The sequence below is a fragment of the Primulina eburnea genome, chromosome 13 (genome assembly GCF_022965805.1).
Source record: "Primulina eburnea isolate SZY01 chromosome 13, ASM2296580v1, whole genome shotgun sequence".
NCBI lineage: Eukaryota > Viridiplantae > Streptophyta > Magnoliopsida > Lamiales > Gesneriaceae > Primulina > Primulina eburnea.
In genome coordinates, this window is record NC_133113.1 from 1532852 (window position 1) to 1544023 (window position 11172).

Sequence of the window (11172 nt, forward strand, 5' to 3'; positions counted from 1 at the left end):
CAAAAGGGGCAGAAGCTAGTCTTAAGAGGAGTGGCAATCGAGTTTCTACCCAACATCATCATTCGAGAAGATAACAGTTCAATCAATCTGGTTCTGCATCTCTTCGTCCACGTGGGAAGCAATTTAAGAAGCACGGTTCTAGTTCTTCGAGTTCACGGAGTTCAGGGAACCGTGCTGGATATCGTTATAGTGGACTTTATTGTGATCACTGTGGGGGCAAGCATTCCAGTAATCAGTGTGTTGGAGTTCAAGGGGTTTGTAATAATTGTGGTCGGCCGGGTCATTTTGCTCGAGTCTGTCCTAGTAAGACGGGGAAATAAGCTCACGCAGGTAGTGGAGCTCAAAGTAATAGAATACCAGCAGCGTCCTAGTCTTCCCATCAGCCTAGTCACCCTTCGCATCAGAGCAGAGGGCAAAGTGGTCAACAGAATCAGTCATCTGTTCATGTATTTGCCTTGACTGAGGATGAGGCTCAGGCAGCTCCAGGTACTGTCATTACTGGTAACTGTACTCTACGTGGTTTTATAGCACGAGTGTTATTTGATACTGGAGCATCTCATTCCTTTGTTTCTCATGCATTCGTTGTTTCGCATGATCTTTGCACCACTGGTATGAATTCCAATCTATCTGTTGCTACTCCGATGGGCAAAATGATTATCACTGATAATGTGGTGTTCAACGCGGTTTTGTTTCACGATGAAAATGTTCTATATCTGAATCTCATAGTTCTACCTATGCATGACTTTGATTGTATCATTGGTATGGATGTTTTGACTGCAAATCGTGCCACTGTTGACTGTTATCGAGGAATAGTTCGTTTCAGGCCTAACTTTGCCCCTAAATTGAATTTCTATGGCCGTGGTTCTCAAGCCAAGATTCCTCTAGTTTCTGCCATTGAGATGAATCGATTGTTATATTCTGGTCATGAAGGTTTTCTTGTTTATGCTGTTGATCTATCGCAAGATGAGCGACGAATTTCTGGTATTCCTGTAGTCTGTGAGTTTCCTGATGTGTTTCCAGAAGAGATTCCTGGTTTTCCACCAGAACGAGAAGTTGAGTTCAGTATTGAATTAATGTCAGGAACTGAACCCATATCTCGAGCACCATATCGTTTAGCCCCTGTTGAGCTGAAAGAACAATTACAGGATTTGTTGAGTAAATGTTATATTCGTCCGAGTTCTTCACCGTGGGGTGCACCGATTCTATTTGTCAAGAAGAAAGATGGTACGATGCAAATGTGTATTGATTATCGGCAACTGAATAAGTCTACTGTCAAGAATAAATATCCACTCCCTAGGATTGATGACTTATTTGATCAGTTGCAAGGTACTTCGGTGTACTCTAAGATTGATCTCTGTTCTGGGTACCATCAAGTGCGAGTTAGACAAGAAGATGTGTCGAAAACAGCTTTTCGCACGAGATACAGACACTTTGAATTTCTGGTTATGCCTTTTGGTTTGACCAATGCTCCTGCTGTGTCATGGACTTGATGAATTGAGTATTTCGTAAATATCTCGATCGTTTTGTGATTGTATTCATCGATGATATTCTTGTTTATTCAAAGTCCGAGGAAGAGATGCCAAACACTTGAGGATAGTTCTTCGAATTCTTCAAAAGAAGCGGTTGTACGCCAAGCTATCCAAGTGTGAGTTTTGGTTAGATAGAGTTGTGTTTCTGGGCCATGTCATATCTCAACATGGTATTTCTGTCGATCCAAGTAAAGTGGAAGCAGTTCTCAACTGGGCACGACCTACCAATGTGCCAGAGATTTGTAGTTTCATGGGTTTATCTGGTTATCACCGGAGATTTATTGAAAATTTCTCAAAGATTGCTAAACCTATCACTCAACTGACTCAGAAAAATCAGAGATTCATTTGGTCTGATGAATGTGAGTCAAGTTTTGTTGAGTTGAAGAAGAGATTGACTTCTGCACCAGTTCTTACCATTCCAAGCGGTTCTGGAGGATTCGTTGTTTGTACCGACGCATCAAATAGAGGATTAGGTTGTTATCTGATGCAGCATGGCAGAGTTGTGGTCTATGGTTCTCGTCAGTTGAAACCGCATGAGTCTAAATACCTTGTTCATGACTTGGAATTGGCTGCGATCGTTTTTGCTCTCAAGATTTGGAGACATTATTTGTTTGGGGAGCAATTTGTAATCTATTCTGATCACAAAAGCTTGAAGTATTTGTTCTCTCAGTCAGATCTGAATATGAGACAAAGAAGTTGGATGGATCTTTTGAAAGATTATGATTGTGAGATCCAGTGTCATCCGGGAAAAGTGAATGTCATACCGATGCTTTGAGTCGTAAGGTTGTTGATGTTAATTTATCCTCAATTCATTTTTCTAAGTTACGAGAGGGTATTTGCAATTTTGGGTTGGATTTTCAAATCCAAGGTAATGTTGTTTGTGTATCTCAGATTTCTGTTGAGCCAGAGTTGATTCATATTGTAAAGTCAGCTCAGAAAACTGATGATTGAGTTCTGAAATCTTATGAGTTAGTATCTCAAGGACACCAATCTAGTTTCTCAATTCACTCATATGATTCTCTTCGGTTGAATTGTAGTTTGGTTGTCCCAAATATTCCTGAATTGCGGTTTAGCTGCATGACAATGTAGCTCCCTTGTGTTGTTGCTCGAGCATTATTCCAGTTGTTATCGTACCGTTTGTTGGCTCATGTTATTCCGGTTATTCGTTGAGCCTTTCATGCATTGCATATTACATTTCATTATATGATTATGCATGATTTATGTTATTGTTGTTATTGTTGAACTGTTTCATACCAGAATCCTAACCTCAGTTGTTTACTGGGGGGCTGCTGTGGTTGCTTTTGGGCATCATGGTAGATCTCCCGAGTCGTTTTGCAGCATCAGACCGAGGTTCCGCCAGTGGAGCTCGGGATTGAGGTTGGATTGCTTGGTTCTGTTCAGTGGAGTCTCCCAGTTAGTCTATATGTATGTCTTGAGTTGTTTTAGTCTTGTATTGTAGTTTATTTGCCGAGGAGATGCCCCGTGTAGCTGTAGTAGTATTTGGTTGTTTTGTGATGTTCTGAGTCGACTCTGTGATATTTATGCTCTGGCGAGTATTGGGTAAGTTTTAATTTCTGCTTAGTCCTGGACAGTGCGGCTATAGGTTGTTTAACTTTGATTTTTGTTTTATTGACTCTAGTTGGAATATATTTTGATATAAACTGATGTTTGAGTTTTCGGGATGTCTTACTTACGGGGAGGTCATGCCGAAATTTTTCTAGGCCCTGAGATCCGTTTTAAAGTATTTTAAACCTTTTTCCGCTGCAGCTTTAAGTCAAACCATTATTGTTTGATCATTAATTGTCATTAGAGTAAATTAGCCTCATACCTCTAGAGATTAAAAGAATTAGCATTTTACTTGAAGTTCACATCATTGCCTAATTATCAATCGATCGGGAATTTGTCCGTATGACTAAATCGCGCATCTTACGAAGCAGGAATGCAACCAATTTGCAGTAATCAAGATTAGGAACTCGTAATTGAGTCGAGTAATATCGAGTAACATCATCAATCCTTTAAAAATTCTCAAAGTCCATCATTTTGCTCCAAATTTCAGATATCTTAGGTCAATTCAATCTGCGCAATTACGTAAAGCAGCAACCAAAAAGATGAGACCAATTACCTGTCGAAAGCTGTTGCACCCACTTTCTTCCTCTTTGGTAGAGGCTTGAACCACCTATCAGCTGGACAATCAGTTAAACTGATATTTGATATATAAGTTGAACTGGTCTTTGATATATAAGTTGAACTGGTTCAGTTTGGGCGATCAGTTTGCGCTTTCAGTTTTCGTCTCGATAGCTTCGGTTTTGGCTCGATAACTGATCAATTCGAATCCTGATCAGTTCTAGTTTTTGCGTACTTGGGTAAAATAATTAGAACAAAATAACAAGTTTTGTTAACATCAAAATCAAGATTACGAACATGAAATGATCCAACATATATGATTGTGATTTTTTTCTTTGAACTAGCATTTGAGAGTAAATAACTTATATTTATTAAAAATATTTTTACCTAAAAAATATTTTTACCTATAAATATAAATAATATTTATTTACTTATCGATTTGATTTACGAAAGACTATAAGCGAGTCAATACTAACTTTATTGCAATTAAACTGCAAATATCCAAGTCAATTCAACATGATCTGGAATCCACATGGCTTTGGATATTGTCGAACATGGTTGTGACATAGTGAATAATTCTGTACTTTTGTAAAGTTTTTAAAAATTAAGTTTGACCACTACATTGCTTTTTAAAACTTGCATAGTTTATTTTGAATACCAATATACTTTTATATAGAATCTATAGAAGTCTAGATTGAGTGTCTCAAGACTTTAAAGCTCATAAAAAGTCATTAAATATAAAACTAATGCATCCCAGTAAATTAACTGAAAAATGTTTTTTTGTAATTTTGGAGAGCTCGTACCCAAGAGACTAATGTACTTACTCTAGCATACTATTTCTATAATATAGTACAGATAATATTATTACTTGTTAAATAAGTATGTTTCGAGCATCTCGAGCAATAGTTTGAATAACTCATATGTTTAAATATTTTGATCCGAGCTCGAGCTCTAATTTCAATTGAATTCGAGCAAAAAAAAATTATTTTTTAAACAATTTGAGTTTTGAATAAAACTTGAGCTCCAATATACTTATTTGAACTTGATTCGAAGCATAAATATTTCTTAATATATAGCTCCATTCTACTAATTTATACCCTAATTGCAAATGACATTCTAATAGATGAACATTTATTGGTATGGGTGTCAAGAAATATAAAATTTACCTAGTCCAACAAGAATTTATTAAATAAAATATACTATTTATATTTCATTAAAATTAATATATGACAATTTGAAAATTGAAGAGGTTATTTGGCTAAATTTATTTTAATTAGTCTATAAACTTTAGTAGCTTGTTCTAAGAGGATGTTTGACAGAGCTTATAAAATCTAAAAACAACTCATACTTATCTTAGAACTTATAAATTCTCATAATTTGTTTAATAAAAAAAGTTGCAAACAACTTATAAATTTTAAAAATAAGTTATTTTTTAAAAAAGTGAAAAATATATTATTTTTGTAAATAAAAATAATAGACTTGACAGTGTAAATAAAAATTTCCTTTACATCATATTATTTTTAAAACTATTATTAGAGTGTTTCTCTGGTTATACAAATAGGCAGTTACATTCGTATGGATTTCTTATACAATCTCCAAATCATATCTTTTATTTTTCATCATTTATCTTCTAAAATAGAGATCATCTCTATTTTCAAAAACATTCTTCAACTCATATCCTCCAAATATTACCAAATACTCTGTTTCTTTAATTCATTTCATTTCATTTCAACTCATATCCTCTAAATATTACCAAATACTATATTTCTTTAATTTATTTCATTTTCGAACACACATACACATACATTTAATTGATTGCAGTGCTCAAATGCTCGTTCAACGTCTTTTCTATTTTTTCTTTGAACCTTGTGGATTATGAATTTTTTGCACTATAGTAGCCCACTTTGGATATATACCATCTGCTAGATAGTATTCCATGTTGTATTCTTTTCTTTGTATGACATAGTTAGCGGTGGGCGCTGCCACATTGGCCAAATTAACAAAGAGATGATATTTTGACAACACATTAAGGTCATTGTTTGAACACGACAAACCAAAGTATGCATGCCATATCCACAATTCGTAATCTGCTACGACCTCCAAAATGATTGTTGGTTTTCCGCTAGACCAGCATATTGTCCAGCCCAACTTGTTGGACAATTTTTCCACTTCCAATACATAAAATACAGGCTTCCCAACATCCCTGAGAATCCACGTTATTTTCCAATAAGGAAAATCATTGCAATGTCCTCAGCATTGGGAGACCGAAGATAGCAGTCACCAAACACCTCCACCACAGCCCGACAAAATCTTTTTAAATTTTCAATCGCAGTAGACTCCACAATTTTAATATACTCATCTGTTGAATCTGTCGCCACACGGTATGCTAAGATATGCATTGTAGCTGTTATCTTCTGGTATGGGACAACCCAAGCCTCCCCAACACATCTACTTTCTATACGAAGTAATTATCATGTTGTTAAACGGATTCCATAATTAGCAAGAATAGCCGACGAGACATTCGAAAACGTCGCTTGAACATTGATTCATTGTACATTGGAGACTCAGAAAAATAGTCATTGTACAAGCGTTGTTCAGCGGCTAATATGTCTCGATTAATCACAACATGGCCCGAGATCGAGCCTCGACGGTGCAAATTATCACATTCTTGGAAGTAATTGGAGACAAAAATAGCATTGTTTATGAGTTGGCTTAAATTGTTTGTTATTCGTCAATGCGATATAAATCATTCTTTACGTTGACACTAGGTTGATCTTCGCCGTCAGATGACTACGAGGATGCGTAGAAAGAAAAACTCGAAGGACTCTCTCATGAAAATTCATTTTTTAGCGAGATGAGTAAATTATCAAGAAGCCACTGGTCTTTAAATAAGTGATGACTTGGTTTTTGCATCGAAGCCATGAAAATTATTTTGTTCTGCAACTACTGATTGGGCTTCTTTTGTTTTCGCATCGACTTGGTTTTGTTTACTGTGTTGAAAAATATTTGTCGCGGGCTATGCATTTCTACTAAAAGCCAACAAAGGGTTGTCTAGTTGCAATCAGCTGTAACGTTTTGTCTAGTCGCAATCAGAAACAACTCATATGTCAACTCTTGTGTATTTACTATCTATCTCGGGCTATGCATTTCCACTAACATCCAATTGAAGGGTTGTCACGTTGCAGTCAGCTATCAAGGGTTGTCTATTTGCTAGCAAAGAAAAGTCATCTGGCACGAGTTTTCAACCACTAATAAAGAAACTTTGTAATATGTCAGAGATGTATTGTACATTAAAAATAAAGTTCTTTCAATTTCGTATCCCAAAACAAATCAATCTAATTAATTTTAATCTGTGCCATCAGATCAGATATTGTTTAATTGAGACGATGATCAAGATTTCTTATCCAAAATGTTTTGGCTATAAATTTAAGTATCATTCAAAGTATTGACACCGCTCCTACAAATTGAATAATTATTTACAATCAAATGAGTTCATCTAAACGTGGTGCTGCATTCTCAATCGAGGAGGACAAACTACTCATGATGGTTTATCTTGATGTCTCCCAAAATCCAATAATTGGTATAAACCATTCACGCGATAGGTTATGGTAACGAGTGGCCGCTACATAAAACAAACAACTCATCGGTAAATAAACAAAGCCTCGAACTATTAAGGCCCTCCAATGTCGCTGGTTTAACATAAACAAAATTGTCCAAAACTTTAGTTCATGTGTTAGCCAGGTGGAATTTAGTCTAAGTTGTGCTTCTTAAAAAGACATTGTGAGTAATTAATTTTTTTTTATCATATTTATATAAAACTATATTTTATACTTTCTGTAACTAAGATACAATTCATACCTTGTTATAGTTGGATCAAGCAAAAGCCTTATTTAATCAATCAGCTGGGTCGACTTGGCGGTTGGATCATGTGTGATCTTTACTTGAGGACCAAGAGAATTTTAGGTCATCAAACGCTATTTTACCTAATTTCATACCAAACCACGAGATTATCGACTAATCTCAGTCCGACTATTCTCCTAACACAGAATCACCAACACACGATTCTCCAGGACTATCCGGGTTTGCTATAAACCTGGATAAAGATAATCAATCAAGATGGAGTTCTCAGCGTCTAATTGACATAAAAAAGGCCAGAAAAGCTATTGAAGAACACTTGAAGGACATTTCCACCATTGCTAAATATATTGAGAGAATGGTTGTTGTGATGGAGAATGTTGAGGTACATCGACGACATCTCATTGATGTTGAGAAACAAAGAAATGTGGTAATTTCTTTTAAGTAAGAAAATAAAATACTAAGGATGAATCATATGTATGTTGATGAATCAGTCCGTGCATACTTGATCAAAGAACAACAAAAAATTTGGTAGAAAAGAATGGAGACCGGGGATGGCTCTAACAGGACTTCTACACCGTTTAGACAGTTCCTCGTAGGAACTTCACCATCTGGGTTCTACCTTCCACCATACTAGTTTGCTCTCATGATTACAATGAACTAAAAATGTGTTTATCTTTGTTGTTGTGTGTGTGGGTTTTTTATTATTGATGGTATGTCACTTAGTATTGTCTACTTTTTTATGTCTAAAAATATTTCATGTTTATCAATTTAAATTATGTCGGTACTAAGTGTTTACAATAAATTGTGTTATGTATTTCTTTGTCATTAAATTGTTCATTAGTTCCATTTGGTAACTATTATAAATAGTAAATTATAATTAATTCATAAAAAACTAAAACAATTAAAATAAGTTTTTCAGAATTAAATAATTCAAAATAAAAAATCAAAAATGGACCAAAAAATTATTTAGCATTAAAAATAATTAAAAAAATTCGAAATAAAAAAAATTGGCCAAAAAATTTAATTAAACTACAAAAAGACTATATTGAAATTTTTAGAATATCAATTTTACAATTATTTTCATCTCCTACTCAATCTTCTATATGAATAGTGGCACTCCATAAATGAAGGATCACTATTGCATGTTCTAAATTGGAAGAGGGAAATAGAACATGGTTGGAGAAGATTTCCTCCTCTATAATGTAGGAATAATGGAAAGGTAGGAGATGCCTTTTGTAAGGGCTTGTAATTAATTATCCGATAATTTTGGCATAATTAGAATAATTATTGATATAAACTGATGTTTGAGTTTTCGGGATGTCCTACTTACGGGGAGGTCATGCCGAAATTTTTCTAGGCCCTGAGATCCGTTTTAAAGTATTTTAAATCTTTTTCCGTTGCAGCTTTAAGTCAAACCATTATTGTTTGATCATTAATTGTCATTAGAGTAAATTAGCCTCATACATTTAGAGATTAAAAGATTTAGCATTTTACTTGAAGTTCACATCATTGCCTAATTATCAATCGATCGGGAATTTGTCCGTATGACTAAATCGTGCATCTTACGAAGCAGGAATGTAACCAATTTGCAGTAATCAAGATTAGGAACTCGTAATTGAGTCGAGTAATATCGAGTAACATCATCGATCCTTTAAAAATTCTCAAAGTCCATCATTTTGCTCCAAATTTCAGATATCTTAGGTCAATTCAATTTGCGCAATTACGTAAAGCAGCAACCAAAAAGATGAGACCAATTACCTGTCGAAAGCTGTTGCACCCACTTTCTTCCTCTTTGGTAGAGGCTTGAACCATCTATCAGCTGGACAATCAGTTAAACTATTATTTGATATATAAGTTGAACTGGTCTTTGATATATAAGTTGAACTGGTTCAGTTTGGGAGATCGGTTAGCGCTTTCAGTTTTCGTCTCGATAGCTTCGGTTTTGGCTCGATAACTGATCAATTCGAATCCTGATCAGTTCCAGTTTGTGCGTACTTGGGTAAAATCATTAGAACAAAATAACAAGTTTTGTTAACATCAAAATCAAGATTGCGAACATGAAATGTTCCAACATATATGATTGTGATTTTTTTCTTTGAACTAGCGTTTGAGAGTAAATAACTTCTATTTAGTATTGACTCGCTTATTGTCTTTCGTAAATCAAATTGATAAGTAAATAAATATTATTTATATTTATAGGCAAACATGGTTGTGACATAGTGAATAATTCTGTACTTTTGTAAAGTTTTTAAAAATTAAGTTTGACCACTACATTGCTTTTTAAAACTTGCATAGTTTATTTTGAATACCAATATACTTTTATATAGAATCTATAGAAGTCTAGATTGAGTATCTCAAGACTTTTAAGCTCATAAAAAGTCATTAAATATAAAACTAATGCATCCCAGTAAATTAGCCGAAAAATGTTTTTTTTTTTTTTTTGTAATTTTGGAGAGCTCGTACCAAAGAGACTAATGTACTTACTCTAGCATACTATTTCTATAATATAGTACAGATAATATTATTACTTGTTAAATAAGTATGTTTCCAGTTTCTCGAACAATAGTTTGAATAACTCATATGTTTAAATATTTTGATCCGAGCTCGAGCTCTAATTTCAATTGAATTCGAGCAAAAAAAAATTATTTTTTAAACTATTTGAGTTTTGAATAAAACTTGAGCTCCAATATACTTATTTGAACTTGATTCGAAGCATAAATATTTCTTAATATATAGCTCCATTCTACTAATTTATACCCTAATTGCAAATGACATTCTAATAGATGAACATTTATTGGTATGGGTGTCAAGAAATATAAAATTTACCTAGTCCAACAAGAATTTATTAAATAAAATATACTATTTATATTTCATTAAAATTAATATATGACAATTTGAAAATTGAAGAGGTTATTTGGCTAAATTTATTTTAATTAATCTATAAACTTTTAGTAGCTTGTTCTAAGAGGGTGTTTGACAGAGTTTATAAAATCTAAAAAACAACTTATAATCAATTTAGAAATTATAAACTCTCACAATTTGTTTGGTAAAAAAATTGTAAACAAATTATAAGTTTTTAAAATAAGTTATTTTTTAAAAAAGTGAAAAATATATTATTTTTGTATTTCACTTATCCAAAATATCTTTATATATATCTTCTTAAATCTTATTTTATCATTACTTCTTAAATCACTGTTTTATCTTTTTTTTTTTCTTGAAGTATTCTATACGCTGTCAAACAAGTTATGAACTATTATTTATGTTCGATGCAAATTCAGGTTTATATTTCTTCCTATAAAAGTAAAAATTAAATAAAAAATAAAGCCAATATTAATTAAACAAATATAGAAACAAATTTATGTTGGGTGCAATAATTGTCTTTGTTTGGTAGAGCGATCGAATCGTGATACTTGAGCTGCTGTGCGGTATAAAAGATTTGAGTTGCACTGTTACCATCAGTTATAGCTTTTGATAAAACGTCAAGCACTCGGTCCTACAATTGGTATCAGAGCAAAGATCACGGATTCGATTCTCATTGATTGTAAGGAATGCAATTATTGGGAGGGAGATTGTTGGGTGCAATAATTGTCCTTGCTTGGTAGAGAGATCGAACCGTGCTATTTGAGATATTGTACGGTTTAAAAGATTTTAGTTGTCCAGT